We start from the raw sequence: 27,160 nt of genomic DNA, 5'->3' as shown, positions 1-27,160 counted from the left end.
ATGAGAGTGGAAGAAAATGAGGCGTGTGGAGTCATAGGCCTGTCTAGGAGAAAGCGCTCCACGGTGTTGAATGGCGCAAAGTAAGATAGATGGGTGCACATTGCTATCTGTTGGACTGGGTAGCTGGTAACGCTAACAAAAGAGCTTTATGTCAACAGCCCATAAACCGAAATGGAAAGGATGTTAGCTCAAGGAGAGAGCCGGGCCGTTTCCCCTCAGAGTTTCATTACTCTACAAAGGTGTCAGATTAGTCATGTGGTGTGAGGAAAAACCTAGAGTTTTAAAATTATTTCCTTTTTGAAACAAATTATTTCCTTTTTCATCATAAGCTAGATAAACAAAAGAACAAGGAGTGTGGAAGAAATTAGGGGGAGATAAAAATAGTCAATATAGACAACACTTATAAGACATTTCGTTACATCAAGAGCAAACGGAAAGTTTACGATAGCAAGTAAGGAGTTGTGTTTTCAACAGTTTCTTCTTTGTTTGCTTGTCTTTGTTTTATGGATGAGAGATAATTATAACCATGTTGTTTCCTGAAGAGAATGGTTATGTAGAGGAGAGATGAGCATTGCAGATACGGAAAAGGAGTAATGGGAAGATTAAATCCTTACAATGGTGAGAGGGTAAGGGACTGGCAGAACAAACAGAATGGGACTTAAAGTAGAAACCCTCCCCCTTTTATCTAACTGTATCCACAGGGAAGGGAAGAAGATTATGAATATGCGTAATGGCAAATTTGTAAATTAGGTTGTGGGCAGCTGAGGGCTGTTGGTTCTCTTAGTGTTGTTCTCACCCAAAAGGTCAGAGAGACCATCAACGAAGAAAGTGCGAAGTCGGTTTCACTAGGAAGAGGTAACAACATTGCCTGACGAGGTTGAGCGTCAACTTGGTAGGACATGCTTATGATTTGATTTGAGAGAGAGAGAGAGAGAGAGAGAGAGAGAGAGAGTGCAAGCAAATGGGGGATGGGCAGAGGGAGAGAGGGAGAGAAAGAATCCTAAGCAGGCTCCACGCTCAGTGTGGAGCCCAATACGTGGCTTGATCCCACGACCCTGGTGAGGTACAATCAAGAGACAGACGCTCCACTGACTGGGCCACCCAGGAGCCCCTGAAGGTTAAACCAGTCAACCATGTTGTGTGACTTTCCTCAGCAAACGTCATCTGTTCAGGTGAAGCAAAATAAAGATGAAGAGTTGGGTACGTCTAGGGGAGTTTCTCCACGTGGGTCAGTGGCGGAAAAAGGGGGGATGAAAGGAATGTGGGTGACAGTGAATTAGAGGAGCTTATAAGAACCACACCAGACGACCTTAATCCAAGGTCCTGCACTGGGTCCCAAATAAAATAAAAGTCCAGATCTATACCCTCAAAGAAGTTTAAATGAACTGACTTACATGGGGAAAAAAAAAAAAACCATTTATTTCATTGTCTGGTTTTCCTCGTAAGAGGAAATCAGAGGTCCTCACCGAAGGCATGCCAAAAAACCTGAGAAAATCTGTCAGAACTGTAGGAATGACTGATTAAAATTCGGAGAAGGGGAACTGTCAGCTTCTTTATGCCTACAGCTTTTCTTTAGTCTCCCGTCTGCAAAGTATAAGGCCGTGATCCGATGGAGACTCCCAAGGCGTGAACACGATTCACGCCACATATAGCAAAAGGCACAGGCTAATCCCTCTGCGGCCAGGCTGAGCCTGGCACCCAGCGAGCGCTCTGGCTTGCAAGAAGATTATCCCTGATCCTATGGATGAGACGTGCTCTGGTCTCCCCGGGGTCTTTGCAGGTGTCACAGGGGTTGACTCTGGTTGGAGCCCACTGTTTGCTTTGAACAGGGGAAGTCAACCAATGGTTGAGGGGATATTCACGAGACAGTCTGGTGACAGAGAAGCAATGAACTAACAAACGCATTCTTTAAAAAAGTAAAAGGAGGGAAACGAATTTGCCACAGGACGTGTTTTGGTTTTGTTAGCGTGTTTTTAAAAGGCGGGGTGAACACAGGCAATGTGTGTCTTTTGGGGGGGGGGGGAGCTGAAATAACATCTGAACAACTCTTTGACCAATACGTTGCCCGGAACCAGGCACTTTCAAGCTGCCAGATCAGCACGAATATCTGATAATAAGACTTTGTAAGATGTAAAATAAATTCTGGAGTTGAACAGTCACACTAATTGTATATTCCATTTACGGTGTCATAATATTGTCGAAAAGACCCTGAAAAGAAACCAAAACCACAAATACTGAAGTCTTGGCTGCTTTCATGCACATGAATGGTATGGCCCACAAACAGATTTCAAAGTATGCCTCTGTTTGATCATTTTGATATGCTTCAGGAAAAAGTAAAACACATTATTTAATTTCCCACATCTCTAATGAGGAGCCCAGCACATTTGCTTGTATTGTAAAGCATCCGTTAAAAAGGCTCGGGTCACATCAGGTACACATTTGTTCAACTACATCAAAGGTCTCGTACTAAGGATGTGTACTTCCCTTAAATCCTTCCTCTCAGCTAAAGTGAATTTTTAATGATAATGCAGCTTCTTGTGACTATCTTGTCATCCCATTCTCCTAACCATTTTAGTGTTTTTGTGTATGTATAGGGATAATCTAATCTTTTAGCAACAAGCAGATATAGCAGATTTAGTGAAAAGACAGTGTACACATCTATGTCTCTGGAGATTGCTACTATTTGTGAATTAAGTTCTGGTAAAATCTGTGCACTGCAGGAATATTTTAAATTTGGAGGCTATTTGCCATTTGTGTTTTTAGATATTTCTATTTTAGACATTTCCAGCTAACTCCTTGTTTAGAGTTTAAACTTTTAAAGTAGAGTTTGGGGCGCTGAGGCGCTCAGTCCATCTCTTGGTTTTGGCTCAGGTCATGATCTCAAGGTTCGTGGGTTTGAGACCCACGTCAGGCTCTGCACAGGGTGAAGCCTGCTTGGGATTCTCTCTTTCCCGGTCTCTCTGCCCCTCCCTCCCTTTCTCTCTAAGTAAATAAATAAACATTAAAAAAAATAAAGTCGGGGCGCCTGGGTGGCTCAGTCAGTGAGGCATCCAACTTCAGCTCAGGTCTTGATCTCACAGTTCATGAGTTCTAGCCCCGCGTCAGCCTCTGTGCTGACAGCTCAGAGCCTGGAGCCAGCTTCGGATTCTGTGTCTCCCTCTCTCTGCCTCTCCCCTGCTCATGCTCTGTTTCTCTGTCTCAAAAATAAATAAACATTTTTTTTTAATAATATCAATTTTTTTCATAGTCACACACAAAGCTTTAAATGTTAAATTTGATTTAAAATATAAACAAAACCTTAGTTCTTTACCTCTTCCCACTTTTTCCATTTTGCTCCCCAGGAGCAACCACTCCAGTTCCTTTGTTTTCTTCTTTATTGGTTTGCATCCCTTTTTTAAAAAAAGTACATCCTCTGGGCACCTGAGTGGCTCAGTCAGTTAAGCGTCCAACTTCGGCTCAGGTCATGATCTCACAGTTCATGAGTTCGAGCTCCGCATCGGGCTCTGTGCTGACAGCTCGGAGTCTGGGGCCTGTTTCGGATTCTGTGTCTCCCTCTCTCTCTCCCCTCCCACTCATGCTATCTCTCTCTCTCTCTCTCTCTCTGTGAAAAATATTTAAAAACTAAAAAAAAGCACATCCTCAGGCAAAAAAGAGTATATAATTTAAAAAAAAAAGAAAAAAAACCCGCACAATTGAAAATATATTTAATATATTCTCATGCCTATTTGATGAGATGACTGAAAACCATTTCCTTCAAAATTTTAAAAACTTTGTTTCACTTGCATCTGATTTTCAGGATGGTGATTCTGATGCAATCCCAGATAACTTATATGCGGCTTTTCTTTCTTTCTTTCTTTTTTTTTTTTAAATTCTGAAAGCGTTTTCAGGTGTTCGCTTTATTCCCAAGTCAAAGGAAATTTCTCAGTGACGTTTTAAATCTGGAGATGCATGTCTTTCAGTTCCTGGTACTTTCTTTATTATATATATATTTGTATAATTTCTCACCACCATTTGGTTTCTTCTTCCTAAATAATTGCTTAGATTTCTGACTTTTAGGGTTAATACTCCAAGACTTGTCTTTTCTTCATACAGTCCATCTCTATCTTTTTGTTTTGTTCTGTTCTGTAATTTTGGAGAATGCGAGCGGGGGAGGGGGGCAGCGGGAGAGAGAGAGAATCCTTAGGAGGCTCCCGCTCAGTGTGGAGCCCGACACAGGGCTCCATCCCATACCCTGGGATCACGACCTGAGCTGAAATCAAGAGTCGGATGCTCAACAGACTGAGTCACCCAGGCGCCCGTATCTCTATCTTTTTTTATTTATTTTATGGGAGATGGCTTCAACTTTTCTAACATACCTCTGATGCTTGTATTCATGAATTTTGCATGTAACATCATCAATATCACCTGTCATCATACTATAAGACCATATTACTCCCTGAAGGATAAACTTGGGTTTTTTTGGTGCTTGCTCTTCCTGCCTAAATTGTGCATGTGTGTATGTGTGTGAGTTTAAGATCCTTTTGTTTTAGTGTTTACGGTCCGTGTCTCCTTTATGTCCGAGGCTTTCTTCGAATGCCTAAGGATATTCTGGTTTACAGTGAGGCACTAAATAGTGAAATAAAAATTCTGAGATACACAAGACGGTCCTGCTGACTTCACGGTTTCACTGTGGTGCCCAGTTTGCTATTTATATTCTTGTGGAAGATTCCCCAAATGTCTTCAGTGGAATAGCTTTTCTCCAGCATGGATCTAATTGCCCTGTGAATGTAGTTCATGTTTCTGAGGAAGAATGGAGTGAGCAATCTTACCGTTCAATGTGACACTTCCCTTAATATTTTTCTTTTCTTCTGCTTGTTTATCTTCCTCTTTATCTTACACTCCTGCCCTCCAGAGCCTGTCACATGGTTTCCTCAGATCACAGGTGACCTGTCTCAGAGACAGGTGGAAAAAGGGTAGGCACCTGACTCAACCAGGTTTGTAATGAGAACCTGGGAATCTACCGCCTTCATATACAAATGTGAAAAAAACAAAACAAAACAAAAAAACTACCGATAAATTACTTTCTGTTTGGTGTCTCCTATCCCTTAGCCTTTTTTCAAATGATCTCTTACACTTATCTTTATTGGGAAAATCCTAAAATTGGGCTTCCTCTTTCACCCATTCTGAGTCTTTAAGTTCAGAGTTACAACTTTCTTCTAGGTTTATCTATGATACAGTTCATGTTTTGTTTTTTTATTCTCCTCTTAGTTTGGGGTGATCATTTGGGCAAAAAAAGCGATCACTCTGCTGAAACTAAAAATTCAATTCAGAAGCCTCTTGGGGCGCCTGGGTGGCTTGGTCGGTTAAGCGTCCGACTTCGGCTCAGGTCATGATCTCACGGTCCGTGGGTTCGAGCCCCGCGTTGGGCTCTGTGCTGACAGCTCAGAGCCTGGAGCCTGTTTCAGATTCTGTGTCTCCCTCTCTCTCTGCTCCTCCCCTGTTCATGCTCTGTCTCTGTCTCAAAAATAAATAAACGTTAAAAAAAAATTTTTTTTTAAAAAGAAGCCTCTCAAATACGTGATGAATTTTTATTTGTTCCTGTAAAGAAATGGTAATGAAGGTAACCATATAAGTTAAAAAAAAAAAAAAAAAAAAAAAAAAAAAAAGGAGATCAATCCCTAGAGAATTTGTATCCAAAAGTTTCAAGTGTTTCATTTGTTTTTCTCATTTCGATTTGTTTCCTTTTGGTTTTTGTTTCCCTATAAATGTTACACAGTCTGCTATTCTGTAGGCAAAAACTTGTTTGAAAAAAAAGTTATAAAAGAAATTAGGAATGGCAAAAACAATACCACAAAATAACTGACATGATACAAGTAAAAAAAGGATACTTGGGTTTATCTCTGGATATAAAAAGTTACACTTTAACATTGTTTTTAGTCCAAGTTGCAAAAGCGTTTCTATAAAAAGTCCACTACGACCCACTATCATTACCCATTTTGCTATAGGTAGTAAATGGGGCATACAAGCAACAGGATAAAACAGCAGATGTAACAGAAAATGGAAGAAGCAGAATTATACAGTTATAATGGTAATTATAGTATGATCGCCTACTCAGGAAATTCAAGTGAAGTAGAGATCATCATTATATATTATAAGAGAATTCAGTGCAATGTTCAGTATAAAATTAAAATTTCAGAAATTGTTAGTTATCATATACATACTACACTCAGTGCTGCAATGTATTTAAGGAAAAATACTGTTTATATAAGGACAACTATTATATTTTAAAATTCAACAAGAAATGTGTAAGATCAGTGTAAAGACACTTTTAAACGTTTTACTGAAGTACATATAAAAAAGTGTTGAAAAATGGACTTTTGTCCATTTTGGGTTAAGATTCAATATGATAGAGTAACAATTACCACCAGGTTATTCTATGAACTGACACTTTCCCACACAAATATTGTAAAGTGTTTGTTGTTGTTGTCGGTTGTCTTATTTATTTAAATTTTGGATCCCCAGCAAACTGACATTAAAATTCAAATGGATAGTTTAACATTAAAAAAAAAAAAAGGAAAAGAAAATGACTAAAGAGTGATAACTATCTCTACTTAATATTTAAGTACATGTTAAAATTGTGTTAATTCACTTTGAAGCTGGTGTCTAAATAGGCAAACAGTATAGAAACACTATCAACAATAGCCAAGTATGGAAAGAGCCCAAGTGTCCATTGACGGATGAATGGATAAAGCAGATGTGGTGTGTGTGTGTGTGTGTGTGTGTGTGTGTGTGTGTGTGTTTATGTATTTATTCTTCAAAAAGAATAAAATCTCGCCATTAGCAACTACATGGATGGAACTGGAGGGTATTATGTTAAGTGAAATTAGTCAGCCAGAGAAAGACAAAAATCATATGACTTCACTCATATGAGGACGTTAAGATACAAAACAGATGAACATAAGAGAAGGGAAGCAAAAATAATATAAAAACAGGGAGGGGAACAAAACATAAGAGACTCTTAAATATGGAGAACAAACAGAGGGTTACTGGAGGGGTTGTAGGAGGTGGGGATGGGCTCAAATGGGTAAGGGGCATTAAGGAATCTACTCCTGAAATCATTTTTGCACTATATGCTAATTTGGATGTAAATTAAAAAATAAATTATTAAAATAAATAAATAGGCAAATAGATGATACAAAATATAAAGTCCTAAAACATGGTAAAATGGATATTTACTTTTTTTTTTTTTAACATTTATTTGTTTTTGAGACAGAGAGAGACAGAGCATGAGCAGGGGAGGGTCAGAGAGAGAGGGAGACACAGAATCCGAAACAGGCTCCAGGCTCTGAGCTGTCAGCCCAGAGCCCGATGCGGGGCTCGAACTCACGGACCGTGAGGTCATGACCTGAGCCGAAGTCAGACGCCCAACCGACTGAGCCACCCTGGTGCCCCGATAAATATTTACTTAATGAATAAATAATGATGTCACTTAAAATCATTAAGATGAGTTTTTCGTACATGGTTTTATGCAACTGGAAGGCACCTAGATGAAAAATAACAACGAGACAAAATAAAGGCCAAGTTGGAGCTATCACTTCTTACTCCAAAATAAATCCCAGATTTAGCAAGATTTAGACATGACAATGAATAAAAATATATGCAAAAGTCGTCATTTAGGAAAAGGCTTTCTAAGCATGACCTCAAATCCAAAGACTAAAAATCCCAATACTGATAAAAAGAATAAATATTAGCAATCTGTGGATATCAAAACATTATAAGCAAAAGTCAAAAATAAGCAGCAACTTGGGACACATATCATGTATTCAAAACCCCTATTTTCTTTACAAGAAAAGGGCTTCAAAATTAGTAAAACAACAAAAAATAACTGTCAATAAAGAGAAGGAGTAAAAGGGTAAAAATCAGAAAGTTCCTTTGGTTAGAATGTGTAGAAACACAATCTCGACTGATTTTGTGCATTCGTTAGCAAGATGTGTCTTAAGGTATCAGAGAATCCTGAGAGAGGTTACTGTTTGGTCTAGGAACACGTAAAAAAATTTTCCCTATAAGTTAATGGCAATTGCTTCTCACGAAAGTTATTATAGGAATGCTCTGATTTCAGATAGCAGGGGATCCCTGCGTTCCTCTACCGGTTGTTTGATGTTTGACCAAGTGCATATATAATCCACTAAAATACACACACAAACGTGTACACACATTAAAAACAATGCTGGTAAAGGAAAATGATCCAAAGGGAAAGGACAGTATGGAAAGTACGCTAAGATCAAGAATGAGACAGACTCAGAAAAATGTATGAACATTTATTCTATGAAGTCTGCGTATCTGCAAGAGGTGGGGCACATATACACCTTTCACGTGATAAGGGCACGGCCACATATACAAATATGAGTGATGATTAGATTTAAACACGCAATTTCTGGACGAAGCACAGCTATTTGTGATGCTGAGACCTTTCAGTAGAAGCAGATGGCATGTAACAGACTTAATAATACCCTTCCATTACAAAGTGAAACAATTCACAGGAAGCTCTCTTTTTTCTATAATCTAACTTTTTATATTATATAACTTTATCATTCCAAATGTTACTTAAGAAAATTAAACAAACATATTTCATAGGGCACTACTTTGATGGGTTCTCCAGGCTTCCTGACTGGATAGCTTATTCCAGTAATACAATTTAGGATGTCTACAAGTTTGAAAGAACGGCTTATCATTCAGATAAGCATCCATGGGTTTTACTCTTCACTACTGATGAACTGAGCAGCAGTGAATTGGATATTATACCCCCTGACAGTTACTTGGAATATAGCAATCCTGTGTTCTAGGTAAACGGGGAGCTGCATAAATGAGCAGAACTGGGGATAAGAGAATGATTTGTTTGTGAATGCTGAGGAGTCACTAGGATATTTATCTCAATGAAAGGCAATGGCATCTCATATTTGTATCAGGCGAGGTCCACGTAGTTTTGTAAAGCTTTCTAACAGAGATTGGCTTTTTTAAATTTTTTGTTTATTTTTTTTATTGAGGTTGCAACTTTGAGTAGCAGAGGAAGCTATTATTACGGATGAAGAAACGGATTTTGTGTGATTTGGTCAATCTCAAAGAGATAGGTAAATGGCACAGCCAGTTCTAAATGCTAGACTTAACACCACAGCTGAGCTCTTTGCTCATACCCTAACTCATTGACCTTACAGTATATATGTTCTCTGTTGCCCACATCCCAGGTATACATTATTTGGCTGTGTATTTTTTCCTACTTTAAATCTGAGCCATTCATTTATGCTTTCTAGGAAAATTTTCCCCCTTGGATACAAAGAGAGCTATAGCAGGAGAGGGACAGGGGGTCAAGAGAGAATACACACACACACACACACACACACACACACACACACACGCACAGGCATGGACACACATGAACACAACCATATGTAAGGATACAGTCCATATGACGACACATTAGGGAAAGGGAGTGATTGGAGATTAAGAAGAGAAAAATGATATCTAACATATGGACATACCTGAGAACACAAAGCAAGAGAGAATTCAGAGAAGACTTGGAAGGCACAGCCTTGGAGGAAGAAGAGACCTTTCTTACTCATCATATGAGAGAAAAGAAGGTGGAAGGAAGCGGAGGGGGGGGATAGGGGACTTTGGCCAAGAGGTCCCTACTCTGCTCTCTTTGATGGCCAGTGCCAAGCCAATCAATGTTTCAATTATACTGAATCATACGCTTACGACAAATATATTCCATTTCATCGCATAAGATGTTGAAATCATCATTTATATATATTCATATATATTTTACATAAATTTTTATGTACTAAGTACATAGTACATATAAGTACATATGTACTTAGTACTAATACATTTTTATTAGTACTAAGAAGGAAGGTGTAATCAACATGTCTGTCTTGAAGTTTTAATGGATTTATGTGAAGGCTAAGAAAACAATCCAGCCATGTATAGAAGAGTCTGAGAGGTATAGAGAGCTTAGTGATGAAAACATTGGATACAAGGAAATTAAATTAAAATGCCTGAAAGAACTTTGTCAACTTCTAAGGCTACAAAGATAGGAACCATTTTATTACAAACACGTGGGTTTGCTTTATCCCCACTACTAAACTGCAGGCTTCCTAAGAGTGAAATCCTTCTTTTCCATCTCGCTATCATCCCCAATACATTGTTTCATCTATGAGCAGTGTCCTGTACAACCTTTTACGTTCTTACATTAAAGAGCTTGTTTAGTATATAAGTATCCCAAAGGCGTACATGTTGGTTTGTTCTCTGAATCACACAGGCATGGAATGAGATGTTTAACACCACTGGCTCTGCCACTTACAAATTGAATAGGTTACTTAACCTAAAACAGGTTTATTTTTATTTATCTTTGAGAGAGAAAGAAAGAAAGAGAGAGGATGAGCAGGGGAGGGGCAGAGACAGAGAAGGGGACAGAGGACCCAAAGTGGGCTCCACGCTGACAGCAGAGAGCCCAATGGAGGGCTCGAACTCACAGACCGTAAGATGATCACCTGAGTTGAAGTCAGCCACTGAACCGACTGAGCCACCCAGGTGCCCCTAAAATAGACTGAATAGTAAGTATCCAGGGCATTTCACAGACTTAAGTTAGACGAGTCATATAAAGCATGTAGTACAATGGGTGACACATAGAAAATTTGCCATAAATGTGAGGAACCACTACCAGAAGTCATTGCCAATTGGGTCTCCTTGGCTGAAGAAAGAAATCATGCACTTTCCTTCAAAACACTGGTAGACAAAGGAATATCTTGGTTGTGGTTTCTTGGGTCTTGTACAATGCTATACAGTTTAGATGACAGTTCTCAAAGCAGCTCTTTTTAAATACTTTATTATTATTATTATTATTATTATTTTTAATTAACTACAGTTTTCCAAGGAAAGATAAAATTGAGAAACATTATATCAGGTTTAGTTTCATGAGGTGACTGGATGAAATGTCCACATTTGTCTAAAAATAGACCGGCGGGGGGTGGGGGGGGGGACAGGAGGAGGTTTCCTATGAACTGTATGTTATTCTCCAAGAGTAGATCTGAACTTCAAGACTCCAGATCCCTGTGAAGTACAGCTTCTTTCTTAGAAAAAGGATGTTTACTGGCTCCAAACTGCTCTTCACAATTCTTACATTCAGGACATGACTGAAATAAAGATCAATTCAGACTCTACTCTCTCTGCAGATAAATAAATAATGGGCGATATCGCCAAGACAGGTGGAGCTTTTGATGGATGGACAAGCTGAATACATAAACACACATGAAAGGCCAATTTTGAGCACACATCCCAAGTCCCTTTGGTCTTCTCGGGCCCATCATCTGATGTCAGAAATTCCTTTTGTGGAGGAATTTTCTTTGAGGTTTTAATGGTATCTGTAGGTTTGCTTCCCATTACTGTTGTCTAAATGGTAATGTGATTCAACACTCCTTTCCGGTGGATTCGAAGCTGCTGGCTTATCTTGTCCAGATATATTGCTTTTCAGGTTGTTAATAACCTCATCAGAAAAAATCGTTATCAGAAATACATAACAAAAATCCAAATGAATTCATTATTCTGGTATTTATAACAACATATATTGATACCGTGGATAAAAACTATTTTAAGAAAAATTCTCAGCTCCAACTCTATGTCTCAGAAGTATGAGAACATGATTAAATTTAGCAGGATATACATTGTCAGTATTGAAATCTCTCTCCATATATCCATATCTACACCTATGTTTCTCTACCCATCCTTTGGGTCAGATTCCATCAATGGTACGATGAAAAGGAAATCGAAGCAAAAATAAAAACACCTTCATTATTATAGACAACACAGGTGTTAATTCTCCTGTTAAGGCACAGCCCTGGTGAAGACCGTAAGAATTCTTTTACTCCCTATAACCAGGAATGGACCTTCTGGGTACTCAGCACAGGAAGAAAGAAGCACATGCAGATGTTTAATAAGCAGTATAGTGTGATGACTAATTCGTTCTCAGGATTATGTTTATTCTTAGCCTGATGGAACGATTATTTTGCAAGCTTCCTATCATTTCTACTTCCGATGAGAGAAGCCCATTTGACTCAATGTTGAATTATTAAATTAATAAACATTTTTTCATGTCAACTGTCAGGTACTAAAAAGGGAATGGCTCACAGGGACGCTTGGGTGGCTTAGTTGGCTAAGGGTCCAACTCTTGATTTCGGCTCAGGTCATGATCTCAGGGTTTGTGGGCTCAAGCCCAGCATTGGGCTCTGCACTGTCCTGCTTGGGATTCTCTTTCCCTCTTTCTTTTCCTCTCCCTCAACCTCACTCTCAAAAATAAAGACATAAACTTAAAAAAAAAAAAAGGGATGGGCTCATGAAAAGGGAACGTGACTGGTCATATGAGTGATTGATTTTTATGTTTATCTTTTAAAATTTTAATGGAAGTATAATTAACATACAATGCTATATTAGTTTCAGTACAATATTAGTTCAGTACAGTATATTAGTTTTAGCACAATATAATGATTTGACAATTCTTTTTTTTTTTTTAATTTTTTTTTCAACGTTTTTTATTTATTTTTGGGACAGAGAGAGACAGAGCATGAACGGGGGAGGGGCAGAGAGAGAGGGAGACACAGAATCGGAAACAGGCTCCAGGCTCCGAGCCATCAGCCCAGAGCCTGACGCGGGGCTCGAACTCACGGACCGCAAGATCGTGACCTGGCTGAAGTCGGACGCTTAGCCGACTGCGCCACCCAGGCGCCCCTGATTTGACAATTCTAAACAGTATTCAGTGCTCATCATGATAAGTGTACTCCCAATCCTCTAACATATTTCCCCCACTCACCTCCCCTCTGGTAAGTACCAGTTCATTCTCTATATTTAAGAGTCTGCTTTTTTGTTGGTCTGTTTCTTTGCTCGTTTGTTTTGTTGCTTAAATTCTACATATGAGTGAAATCGTACGGTATTTATCTTTCCCTGACTGACTTATTTCACGTAGCATACCCTCTAGAACCATCCATGTGTTGCAAATGGCAGGATTTCATTCCTTTGCAGGTCGTGTGATTGCTGTAAACCACAGAACATAACCGACCTGTGTTACCACATTATAGTTCATTTTAAAGGATGAGGTAAATTCCTAGATCTTCAACAACCTAAAATATTTATCTTATAAAAATCACACACCCAGACAAATAGCTGAAAAACACTGAAATAAAATTGTGTGTGAACGTTTTAACAAAGTAAGATTTATTTTGGCATACGGATGTGCAACTTAAAGGATATATGTACCTTCTCTTTATGCTTCTACGATAGCAATTTAATTCTTGCCGGTGTGTTAGCCTGGGCCACGCACTTAGCTTATTTGGGAAAGCCATCCTGGGGAGCCTGTGTGAGGAACGAGGGAATGAACAGGAAGAAGGGAAACGAAGACAAGCTGTATGATCAAGTTGACCGCCATTTTGAGGGGCAGGGGCATGAGCCTGTGGGACACTCGGGAGTCTCCTTAGAGAGATGCACAGTCTGCAGGATCTGAATTGAGGTGCTGTTGGGTTCCACGTGTGAAGGTCTGTTTGATGTCTGTGTGGACACCATGGGCTGGAGTAAAAGATGTGCATATTAAATGGTGCATAGTAGAGTTGGGAAAAAAAATCAACAAGCAACAAATCTTCAGGCTACTGCATTTCTATAAGCAGACTGAAACTATACAATGAATAGTAAGACTGAATGGAAGACAGATAGTTTCCTTAAAATAAGAAATTTAAAATTCCTCTTAGCATTTTATTCTAAGAGCTTCTAAGGGTGACAGCCGTTCTGTTAGAAAAAATGTCAAAGTTAGAAATCTTGCTCGTTATACAGGAAATATTAACAGACACACGTACAGCCTTTGGGAAACCGCCGCTGCTAATTTTGACCAGGTCTGTTACACGAAAAATTATTGAACTTCGTCTTAAATTGCACATGCGTACCAAAAGCACAACACTGCCTTGCACTGCACCTTTTCTTACATAATCAGACTGTGTCTAATCATCTTAGCATTCTGATTAAAAGTTAATCAGCCACTTGGAAAATGCTTTTTTTAAAACTAATTGTATATACATGGAGTCTGCATTAGGAAAATTTACACGAGTGATACGAAGAGTTCTCTTTGACTTCGTGTTTTCCTGTCTTGAGAAACAATTATATTGGATTCTTAAGATTTTAACCTTTACAGCCTCCCCCCCAAATTCCACTAAATTTTCCGTGAATAAAGTTCATACTACACACTCACGTAGTTTTACTTTAAAATGTCTCCTGCCTCTAAAGCAGGAGAATCGGGTGGAGTGGAGGAAGAACACTGAGGCCTGTCAGCGAACAGGTGCATACACTGGGAAAGCTGGGGTAGCTCTCTGAGCCTCACCTCGCACGTAGTAGGGACTAAGGAAGTCAGTCTCTAGCTCTGGAATCAGATGTTGGTGCCAGGCTGATCACCTCCAGACTCTGAGCTCTAGCAACGAGTGGATTTGTGATTTGGGGCACGTCACTTAATTCCTGTGAGTCTCATTTCCGTCAGCTGTTAATTAAAAATTAAATTTTTTTTTCTGAGAATTTTCTGAGAAGCGTTCTCTGAAAATTAATTGAAGTAACCTATGTGAAGCTTTTAGTATAGATGGAGGCCCATTATCAACAATATCAGATATTTCTAATTATTTGCCTTTTTCTTTGTTTGAACAATTTTAAATGTTTTTTTTAATTTGTTTTGAGAGAGACAGAGAGAGAGAGAGAGAGAGAGAGAGAGAGAGAGAGAGAATTAGTTAGGAAGGGGTAGAGAGAGGGAGAGAATCCCAAGCAGGCTCTGCAATGTCAGTTCAGAGCCCGATGCGGGGCTCAACCTCACAAATTGTGAGATCGTGACCTGAGCCGAAATCAAGAGTCAGATGCTGAACCGACTGAGCCACCCAGGCGCCCCTATTTGCCTTTTTCTCAATGCAGAGCAAGAACCCACTGGCCAAAGTTTTCTACTGGCCAAAGTACACACATTTTCTCACGCACGCTCAATCAGGACAATCCCTTCTCCAGCAAATGCTGAACCTCCCATTTCTTCCCTGAATCTTCTCTTGCTTTGTCTCCTCAAAGAAACTTATACATTGATATTGTTTTCTCTCCGGCATGTTCAAAGGCTCCCTTTTCTCTTATCAGCGTGTGCATATGCTTGGTTGTTCTTTCCGTGTGTGTGTGTGTGTGTGTGTGTGTGTGTGTGTGTGTGTGTGTGTGTTCTCCCTGACCCAAATGATCTTTCTCTCTAGCTATTTCTCTTCCACCAACAGAATTCTAAACATTCGTCCATATATTCCATCTTGATTTCATCTTTCTCACTCTTACTCCCATCCATCAGCCTTTTTTTTTAGGCCTCTCCGTGAAATTTCTCTTGGCCTGCTCGTGAAGGATTTCCGTGATCTAATCAGGCACAGATGTCTACTCACTTCTCCACAGCACGAAGCACGACTGACCTTCGTTTCATCTTAGGACACCCACCTTGGTTCCCTACCACCTCTCCATCGGCAGTGTCCCCCTCTTACTGGCTCACTGCTTTTCAGTGGCCTTTGCTAGCTTTATCATTCTCTTCTGTGTATACTGCCAGGAGCACACAGGGCTCAGTCCTGGGTCTTCTTCCAAAACTCCATCCCGGGCGCCTGATGGCTCAGCCAGTTAAGTGTCCTAACTCTTGATTTCAGCTCAGGTCAGGATTTCACGGTTTCGTGGGCTCGAGCCCCACGTCAGGCCCTGTGCAGTCCAGATCCTTCTGGAGATTCTGCCTCTCTCCATCTCTGTCCTCCCCTGCTCTCTCTCTCTCTCTCTCTCTCTCTCTCTCAAAATAAACTTTAAACATAAACTCAGTCCTCAAAAAACCTTCATCTATTCTCATGCACTTAAGCACTGTTTAATGCTGCTTATGTAACTTTTAAAAGTTGATAGATGTCGCTAACTAGCTAGGAACATAGGGGTGGTTACTAGTGAGGGTATACGCTGCTCAGGTTTAAACTCTAGTGATGGAATTTGCTAGCTGGACAACTCTGGACGCCACGGAACTGTTCTGGGCCTTACGTGAGTTCCATTTCACGGGGTTATTAGAGATATCAGTGTGTGCTGAGTCGTGAAAAATGTGTCTGGCACAGAGTAGGGGCTCTGTGAATATTCAATATCATTGCTATTTCAAACACTAATTAGATGATGGCACTCATCTACTTAGTCATTCTTCCACTGAACTTGAAAGGACAATCGCCTTCCTCAGGTTGGCTTACAAGGCCCTGCCCGGGGTGACACCGGCCCTTCCCTCCATCTCAATTCCCGCCCCCATCCACCCCTCTCCTTGTTCACCTGTGTCTCGTCACGGGGCCCACGGCATCTCTTTTGTCTCAGCACATTTCCCACGTACTCACCCCGCCCCCCTCTGCTTTTCAAAGGCAGCTCCTTCACAACCTTTAGGATTAAATGTAAGTATAACTTCTTATTCTCTTATACAACATTCCACGGTGCCTCACCTAGGGTTATCCACCCCCCCCCTCACTTTCCCCACCCCAAGTATTTTTGACCCTGGACTCTCCTTTATTTTCTTCATTATCACCTATCACAATTTAATGTTCATGGTTTTGTGTTTGTTCTTCTCACGGTTCAAGAAGGCATGAATTCCGCCCTTCCCTTTACGGTCTCCCATGTATGAGGCACTCACGACTATTTGTGCAATGATGAACAAATGAAGATATTGGAAAGTAGTTCTTGCCTCCATATAAAGCAAAACTTTCTAACAGACTCATCGAAAAAGTATCTTCTAAAGCAGTGAGAGTATTCAAGCAACATTAAAAATCCATTTGCAAAGGAAGCTAGAGTGAAAAATATTCTGCATTTCTGCATCTTTTTTCTATATGTATATATTTCTTTTTTGAAAGAGAGAGAGAGAGAACACATGAGTTGGGGAGAGGGGCAGATAGAGAGAGAATCTTAAGCAGGCTTCATGCTCAGCACAGAGCCCAATGCAGGGCTTGATCCCACGACCATGAGATCATGACCTGAGCTGAAATCAAGAGTCAGACGCTCAACTGACTGAGCCACCCAGGCACCCCCATTTTTCTGTCCTTTGATTAGTGAATAAAAGGATGAACACCATTTTGTAACATGTCAGTGTGATACTACACTACAAAATGCTTCTAAACGATGATAGACGGCTCCACCTTAATAATAAAAATCAAATATCTGGTTCTCCCTATGCTTACAAAACTTCAAACTTTTCAAATATTCTAAATATTCTGTTCCATGCCCTTACATCTACTGGTCGACTCGTCAAGCTTTCATTACAGGCATTTATAGATTCTGGTAATCTAATCATGACTATCCTATGACACATTTGGGAAGGTCTAGCCTGCCAATCATAGGACATCTAATTTCCTATTTAAAAATGGACCCTGTCCTATAGAGAACCATTGGGAGTAATCTACTCTCTAACAGAGAGCAAGTGAACCATTTGAGGCAAATTCAGTCTTCTTAGAGCAGCAGGGTACCATTTAGTAATTTACCTCCTCTGGGGCATTAATTGGTACCCCAGAGCACTGGAAGAGTTAATTTACCTCATACAGTGAACTCTTGAATCCTAGAGAAGGATGCTTAGTTTAGCTCACAACGAAGCAGGATTTAGACAGAAATTAAAAGTAGTTCAAATCATATGGTAAAACGCATATTCCGATGAAAGAAAGAAAAAAGTACTGTAGTTAAGATGTCATTTTTCTTCCACAGATATTTTTGGAGTTTATAGTTCTTAAGCTCAGTACCTTTTTCCTCTGCTTCAAAAAACCAAAACTCCCACTGCACCGTATCGACACATTTGCAATTAACATCGGACGTTGACTCATTCTCAAAGATCACAGTGTTGTACAGTAATTTCCAACAAATATCTTTCCTGTGAAATTTTACTAAAAGAGAAGAAAGAATAATGAATGCACCTGGTAAGTGTGAGGTTTCCTGAGGTGCCTCAATATCACACATGGCCATGAACTGACGAATCACAATTTCGCTTCAGTGACTTGGGCTACAAGCTCTGCTACAGACACCGTGCATTTGTTATCCAGCGATGTCCTTGAAAGTGAAAATCAACTTGAGAGTATCTGCTAATGTCATACTGTAATAGTATTCAAGTAGAAAACACCTGTGGCTTTCAAACTTTTTTACAGCCACGGAAAACCAGTAATTTGATGGGAATTTGGGGGTCTAGGATTCACTCACTTGATCCTTGGGGAATCACCCAAGATTAGACTGAGGGGTATCTTTGAGAGCGGAAGGTCCTGTGGGCTAATGGAGTTTGGAAACTCTTAGAATAACGTCAGATTAAGTTGTTTTCCGAATTCGACAGAATGTGGTCACCCTCTTTTCTAAATCACCACGGTGCCTGCACTTGCAAGGTAGCGTTCTGCATTAGGACTCTTGTGTGTATATATTCCACAAATCGGGAATCTGGGGTCTGGATCTCGTTCCTGTTTATGTCACCTGTGGCATTTTTACACAGTAGTAGCAGGTGCTCAGTAACTATGAATCAATTACTTACAGTCTTAGGTTCTGTCTCTGTTGTCAGATGCAGAACTGATATTATGAAATAATTATACTCTCCTTCCTTCACTTCTCCTTCTCCAATTAACCCAGCTGAAGCCTGAAGCAACAGAAGGGGTCGGCTGTGAAGGAAGCAGGGGAAGCGTATTTCCGTCAAGGGAGACAGACCCTACGAGGGCTTAACACTGGAAAGAAAATGGAGAATTCGGGCATTTTAAAGTCGGGCGGCACGGCTGGCACTCAAACTGTGTCACGGAGAGAAACGTGGACCCACGGCCTAGAGAAGTAAACGCAGCTTCAGCGTTGAGCTGCCTTTGTGTTTCGTGTCCAGAGTTTGGCATTTGGTCCTAAGATCATTTGCAATCCTGGAATCGGGAGGGATCTTTTCAGATGTGTAGATCTCACAGACCGGTCGGACTGCCGTCCTGTATTCTGGATGGGAAGGGAAGAGTACTGAGGTCTGGGAGTTCGTTTCTGATGTCATCGCAATTGACACTCCGGCTGTGCTACCCCAGGTGCTCACACACGTGCGTGGGGACAGGCACATACACACAAAAACGCATACAGAGTACCTCTGGCAACGTCGCTTGGAACATTTACATGATATCACCTTACGACCAAACTGATGTTGACAAGGTATTTATGAGACCCTGTGATAATTTCAAAATATGTGAATGAAAGAAATATGGAGGCGTGCACGGAGACATTATTTTTTTGTAATAACCCTACAGGAAATATACACAGGTCTACGGCTGCAGTAACATCCAATTGTATGGCAACTGTGATTGGTCATCGAAGTCCACCAGCGAACGAGAATCTGCTCTAAGGTGATAAAGGCTCGCGTGTTGTTGGTTCATAAGAATGCTCTGTGGATACAAAATAACTCAAGAGCTGGAGTGAGAGCGCGCTTGAGTTGGAAGGACCTTCGGGATCATAGAACTCATCTCACCTCCACAGCTGAGATGGCCGAGGTCCCAGAAATGAAAGCACCTTGTTCACAGTCTTCATATTTTTCCTTGAATACAGATGAGACAGCTTTCAAAGCCTTGAGACATCCCCCTCAACGACCCATCATCACCGCCCGAAACAATCCACCCACCACCCAGCGGTGTTTATGTGTCTTGCGCTGACTCACGATAGCCCTGCGCCCAGCCTCCACATTCACCTCTGCAAATTCCTCTTCGTTCGAAATCAGGGGGTCCTTCCTCTGATCTTAGAATTCTGCGTGTAATATAATCAGAATAAATGGGACTGCAGTTGTCTTCTACCATCAAGTGGTCTTTTTAGTTGAGATCAACCACAACAAAAGGAAAAGAACAGCAGCTGCTTCCCAGACAGGATTTAGCGACTCAAAGCTCTGGCTGGCATCACCTTATTGAGAAGATGGATGAACCACCTGGTCTTGCACCCCTGAGGAAATCTCAGCAAATACCGCACTGGCCCCATAGCCCAGGGAGAGAGGAGCATAAACCACTGTCTTCCTCTCACTCATTCTTAAGAGTTTCTTCACCTAAAATCACTTCCAGTTCTGTGTTTAGAGTTCAACTGAAGCATCATTACTTTTAGGTTGCCTCTTTGTAGGGGTGTGGGGCAGGAATTAAGACCATTCTTTTAAGGTTGGTAACACTCTCTGGAATAATGAATTCTAATCAACAACCTTTAGCTTGCTGTCATTAAAACTCAGTACACATTCAGACCATCCTTTCTCAACATCCATAATCCAGCCCTAATGATTTCTTTTGATCTTTCTTTCATTAGACTCCACAGGTCTGTAACCCGTCAATATTCCTCTTTCTCCCAGACCGAGCCTGAGCGTCGGATCTTCAGTCAGTGTTCGAAAGAACTCAGTTTCGCTTACACTGAACAAGATGTTATAATGACCTCAATCATTGCAGTTGGATGTTGTTGTTTTTGCCAAACAGGAAGCTGTGCCTGATGAGCTGAGGGAAAACACAGCACAACTATTTTCTGGGCAGAAGCTGTAACCAGAAGCAGTGACCTGGAGAAATGTCACTTAACAGTGGGCTCCCAAGTTGTCATGCTTAGGAGCTTAAGGTAACACCGGAAGTAAAATGTTTAAAGAAAGTGTGTGTGTATGTGTATGCATGTGCGCGGGCCGGCGTGGGTGTGCATGCATGTATGCGTTTGAAGGGAGGAAAGGCTTGCCAAGATCTACTAAAGCTGAAAAATCAAAATGAATCAGTATTCTGTATGAAACACTGATTGGGGTGCCTGCGTGGCTCAGTTCATTAAGCTTCTGACTTCGGTTCAGGTCATGATCTCACGGTTCCTGAGTTCGAGCCCCGCGTCAGGCTCTGTGCCGACAGCTCGGAGCCTGGAGCCTGCTTCCGATTCTGTGTCTCCCTCTCTCTCTCTCTGCCCCTCTCCTGTTCATGCTCTGTCTCTCAAATATAAATAAATGTTAAAAAAAAAAAAGGATTAAAAAAAAAGAAACACCGATGCCACTCCCACACACAAACTTCCTAGAGAACGTCTAACTGCGCAGTTCGGATGGAAGTAAACGAAATAATAAAAAGAAATAAGCATATTTACCTATTTTACATAATTTCCTATCTTGTTTAATCTTTTTTTCCTTTTTTTTTTTCAAACTAGACGTCAAAGAACACACTTTGTATTAACTTCCATTAGCTTACTGCTATAAAGGCAGCTACTATTGAAGCTTCCCAAACACCTAAAATTAAAACAGTAAGCCCTTCAAATCCTCAATTCATAGTTTCTAAATTCACGATGATAATTACTTTTGGCTGGCAGAAGAGTATTTAACGTCTCTATGACCTAGCTTATTTGGGCCTCACATTCATTCCCACCCCCACCCCCCGCCCTATACTTTCTATTTTTCATGCAAGTGTTTCTGAGATAGAATGTTCTTCCTGTCAGAGCTGGGATCCGGAAGTGGACACCTTTTCACCCCCAAAATAAAAAGGGAGGTACCCAGAGGCCAGTTATACCTGGTGAAACCTTACGGCCATTAATTAGTAAGCAACTGGGAGATGAGATAGAGAAACACAATTTCAGGGCTCTGTCGGCCCCAGGCTAATGGTTGGTAACCAGCCTCTTATCCGTTAGATGTCAGGAACTTGCATTCTAAATCAGCACAGGCTGTGAGAATTAGAAACTCAGGTTACAACCCCAGAATTTCCTGTTGAAGGTTTTCAAACAAGAATGCGGCCTTTGAGACATAATCCATGTGATGTCACTGGGTAGAGCTGCCCGGAAAAGAAAATAAAGTAAAATAAATTGTACACAACTTTGTAACGTATGAGAGTAGGCGCCTCTGTTTATGTTTATGGGCACGCTTTTTGTATGTCTTCTCACTTGAGACTTTCAGCTAGAAAGGGTTGTTTCTCTCATTTGAAATATTCAGCTAAGTCACAAGACCAACTATTGACTCCGCTGTGAGAGTAGGGACACTCATATACCCCTTGTCACCGCATTGTAGAAAGATGAATGCTGCACGCACAAAAAGTAGAGAACTCAAGAAACGCAACGGGCGAATGAAAGAAGCGGAAACGGTACTCGTTTGATGAACATGTATGTCTGTTTACCCCTCCATCACCTACCAACACACCCAGGATATAAAACCTGCTTGAGAAGAGCAGGTGGCGTGGCCCGAGGGTTCGCGGCGTGGCACAGTGCAGTGGCAGAGATTTTGGCATGAACGGGATTCGGATCCAAGTCTTGTCCACCAATCGGGGGAGGTTCACGGCAGTGCCCAGGTCTCAGGAGCCCCTGTCTTGTTCAGTCACTCAGAATCTGTGCTCACAGCTTTGTCTGGAGGGGCAGGAGTTTTGCATTAAGTATATGCTTGAAGGGGCGCCTGGGTGGCTCAGTTGGTTAAGCATCTGACTCTTGATCTCGGCTCAGGTCATGATCTCATGGTTTGGGAGTTCGAGCCTGGCATCGGGTTCTGAGCTGGTGGTGCAGAGCCCGCTTGGGATTCTGTCTATCCCAAGCATCTAAAATGTCTTCGGTGGTATGGTCAGTGCTATGGAGTGGAAGCCTTACTACACCAGCAGCTGGAGGCACGCAGAGTGCTGGTCGCAGCTGGTGCTGCCCAAGAGGCTCATATGATTCGTCCCAGTCAGAGGCGCTTGGCCTTTGTGGATGATGTTCGTCGTTCTGATCAGTCTCTTCACCAAATACCACCTCACCCCTATGTGTCAGGACACAAATCAGGTTCTCTTCAAGTGCTTCCAGTGGTCTCAAGAGGTACCTTGCAACAAACCAGTTCCTGAAACCCTCTCTGAAGATCCCTACTTCCCACTCCCAACTGGAGGTCCCCCCGACCCCCCCCCCAACAGATGTATAAGTCGAAGGAGGACTCGAATGTTGTCAATGACGGTACGCAGTGCCCTCCTTCGCCCTTGCTTTTTGAACCTTCACTAACCCTTGAAGATCATTCAGTCAAAGAAACTGCTGAAGGCACAGTGGATGCTCTGGGCTAGATGCAGATGGCTGGAGACGGGTACCGATCACAGGGTTCTGGAACTTCTGAGAAAGGCTTTGCACCACTGCCTCAAAGTGGAGTGGCTACTGCACGTGGGAAGCCAGAACCCTCTTCCATCAATCGATAGCTTGTTTGGGGAACCATCTGACCTTGGAAGATCTGAATTTTCCATGCTTTTAACAGGTATTTTTGACTATCTCTCACTGAAGGATGACTCAAGACTATGTCGTTTTTCCTCTGGGTTGTTGAGTGCTCTAGTTAAACATAAACTAAATTTGGGGGGGGGGGGGGCGGAGGGACCAAAAGAATCTACAAGTTGTGAAGATCTGTGCAAGGAAGAGAGAGATGGGATTCCTGTCAGAGCTGAGGGAACTGACAGAGTATTTGGGACCATGCCTAACGGGAGGGACATCTTTGTTATGGGAATTCCCAAGTCTTGGAACAAATCCACATAGGTTTTAGGTAGGACATGTGCACCATTGGGATACCGATGAAACCCAATGTCTGGTTATCTCTATCTAACTTCCTGTGTTTTAGCCTTTCTTCACCTCTCACCTGACTGGGTAATCTGAACCCTCCTCCCCCAGTGAACTCTGACCTACAACCTCTGAGAACAGCCCACAGGACTGGGTCCTCCTTAACCATTCATCTTGCTTTCCATCTATACAAATTTCTGTAGCAGTTATCTTATAGAAGATACAGTAAAATATATATATATATATATATATATATATATATATATATATATATATTTATTATACACAGTTTCTATTAAAGGTTAAAATGTTATGAAAATGTAAAAAACAAAAACCCTGCTTGAATAAGACAACAGAAGACCACGCTATAAAACGAAAAGATGTTTGATAAAGGTATCGTGGACTCTGAAATTAATGTAATTATACCATCTAATTTTGTTTAATCAGGGATTAAGCAGGGAGGAGAATCGCTCGGCATTCTTTTCTTCTGGAATCTCTAAACATCATCTGCCTGAGTTTTGGAGATTATAGGAGAGATTCATTATCACAGCGCAGGCACAAATACCTCATGACCAGAGACAGTTTCGAAAGGTGGCCAATACCCGTGGGGAACATGATGAACTGATTTTAAATAATGCAATGCTGCCACCACAGGGGGGCTTCCTGGGCTTAGATGATATAATGCCTAGAAGGTTGTTCCTGTGTTACTGGAGCCCCATGCTGTTAAATAACATTTACTTGAGTTATCTGGTACTATTAGCATTACCCCCCATTGGTCAGCTAATTAGACATCAATCTATTAAAACAAAAATAAATTTTTATGTACTTGGCTATCGTTGACCTCAAGCTTGCGCATATTGAAATGATCATCTTGCTTACCTTGGCTGCGTAAGATACGTTCTGAATTCTTCTCTGTAGGTAAAGAAGCGTTGAACGGTGGATGAAGGAGACACATGGCTGACAAGGCTTATTTGTTTGGGTCGTGTGAGGAATTTGAACCACGCGAGAAAACATTTTGCAACTACAGGCACATTCTGACTGTACTCATTTTTAGAAATCACCCATGTCCTCTGAGACCCCCCTTTCCAGGGATCCTTTTTCCAAATATAAATTTACGCCAGTGACGCGTCTCACGGTTTCCTCCTTATCCCACTGAAATCCTGCCACTTTTTACTTTGCCAGGATGTGCCCAAAGGCACGGCTCAATTTCTTTCTCCTCCTTAATGATGTGAATTTGAATCTGTTAAGAAAGAGACCAGGTTGCCCACTCCATCTAAGAACATCGTGCGATTCCTTAAAAGACTAATAAAATAGGAACGGAAGAATGAAATATGCCTATGGCTACAATGATATTAACAATGATAATGCCTTATATTTGGATATTATAAAGTACAGTTTCACTTCAATCTATAAAGCCCTGAAAAGTAGATCGAGGCGGCAACATTATACTATTTCTCCCTCTGTCATCTAAAGCTTAAAGCCATAAGTCTCTTGTCCAAGGTCACATGACCGGTAAGTGGCAAACACCAGACAAGAACAGGTTTTTCTGACCCCTAGTGTCAATCCTTCCTCTGCAAGACCGGTTACCCAGATGTGCAGACAAGCTGTGCAAGGTTTCAGGGTTATTGCACTGTGTGTAATTAAGCCTCAACCAGCACAGGAACTTCCCTGAAGAACAAGTATTTTTCACGAATATTCTTCCCTGAGCAGGGGTCACAGCACCAGGGCTACTAGGTGGTATCCAACCTTCCTTCCCCTTGCCCTTCCCTCTCCAGGATGGTGAGAAGTCCGGACTTCAGAGACAGATGTGAGTCCATATTCTGGTTCCCCTATTACTGGCTGCATTACCTTGGGCTAGTAACTGAACTTCTGGGCCAAAGTCAATTTCCTCAACTGAAAGTAGCATTATATGCAAAGTGCTTAGCTCAAAGTGGCTAACGTGAATAAATGTTACCAATTATGATAGCAATGTTTTTAATATTTATTTATTTTTGAGAGAGACAGAGAGGGAGGGGCAGAGAAGAGAGGGAGACACAGAATCCAAAGCAGGCTCCAGGCTCTGAGCTGTCAGCACACAGCCCGACATGGGGCTCGAACTCACAAACCATGAGACCACGACCTGAGCTGAAGTAGGATGCCTAACCAACTGAGCGCCAGAGGCGCTCCGAGTCTGTCATTTTATTATTGTATTTACTTAAATAGGTTACAATAACTTAATGGTTGCAAAACATTCCTCTACCCCAATGCAGCTACTAATTTTTTTCAGATGTAGGAGTATAAACTCTGCTGTTGATATGCAGATTGCCAAGGGATTTGACTGCCGTGCTTAGTTGTCATTTAAGGAACTTTTCAAAATACCTCAGTGGGAAGACACAATTAGAACATTTTGGTAAAAGGTTTCAAGACAGCAAAGAGGTGGGCGGTGTCCATCACTAGCTGCCAGAATGATCACAGCAAACTAAGTTCCTGCGGAATGAATACTTGAAGTCTGGCCCAAATGCTTTGTGAAACTAAGCAAAAATTGTCAAACTGGTTAATGAGTTTTCATCCTTGCACACACCGGCTCCCAAAGATATTCTAGAGGAAAGCTGATACTAAGCTTCTGTGCGGAAACATATTTTTGCAGAAAGATTTAGGGTTTGCCCGCTAACGTGATGCCAGCAGCCTGGTAAATAAAAGTCTGCATATTCTTCACATGGGCGCTAAAATACACCATCAGTATAACCTCATTCAACACATGTTTATTTAGAAATTAATATATGAGACTTAATGTCTTAAGCAACAGATACGTAGTAGTAAATAGAATAAATAAAACTTCTTGCCTAATGGATCTCACATGCTGGGGTTGGGGGGTAGATAGATAATACATACGTAATTAAAACATATACACTTTGGAGGTGGGGAAAAGCTAATGATAACCCTAGGGAGAGACTCATGCTGGTGGGGCAGGGCAGGGGGCTAGGAGTTTCTTTAAACTTTGTTTTTAATGTTTATCGATTTTTGAGAGAGCATGAACGGGGAGGGGCAGAGAGAAATGGGGACAGAGGATCCGAAGTGGCTTCAACGCTGATAGCGGTGAGCCCGATGCGGGGCTCAAACGCAGGAACCCCAAGACCATGACCTGAGGTGAAGTCGTACACTCAACTGACTGAGCCACCCACGTGCCCCCAGGGACTAGCAATTTTAAATATCGGTGAGGGAATACACCGCTGAAGGGATCATATGTGAGCAAAGACAGAAGGAGTTGAGAGAGAGTTCACGCAGATAGCAGTGGGAAGGGTGTCCCAAAGCAGAAGAAACAGCAAGTGAAGAGGAAACATGTTTGAGGAGTAGCTAGAAATCCCTTACGGGCAGAGCTGAGTAACCGTGCCAAAAGGTGTCATCAGAGGGGTACGGGCCAGGACAGGTAGAACCTTGTAGGTCACTGTGAGGATTCTGGCTTTTACTCTTTTTATTTTAATTTATTTACTTTGAGTGAATGATTGAGAGAGAACAAGTGGGGGAGGGGCAGAGAGAGCGGGAGAGAGAGAATCCCAAGCAGGCTCCGTGCTGTCGGCGTAGATCCCGATGCGGGGCTCGATCCCACAAATCATGAGATCACGACCGGGGCTGAGATCAAGAGGTGGATGCTTAACCAACTGAGGCCACCCAG

General features: G+C 41.5%; 1 pseudogene; it reads left to right on the top strand.

Moving 5' to 3' along the window:
- On the top strand, window positions 1-23,159 carry LOC122213237 (annotated as a pseudogene).
- The last annotated feature ends 4,001 nt before the right edge of the window (window positions 23,160-27,160 follow it).

Source organism: Panthera leo, chromosome A2 (assembly GCF_018350215.1).
Source record: "Panthera leo isolate Ple1 chromosome A2, P.leo_Ple1_pat1.1, whole genome shotgun sequence".
In the NCBI taxonomy this organism is placed as follows: Eukaryota; Metazoa; Chordata; class Mammalia; order Carnivora; family Felidae; genus Panthera; species Panthera leo.
Note: the sequence above shows the minus strand (reverse complement) of the source record. Positions and strands in the feature narration are given on the sequence as shown.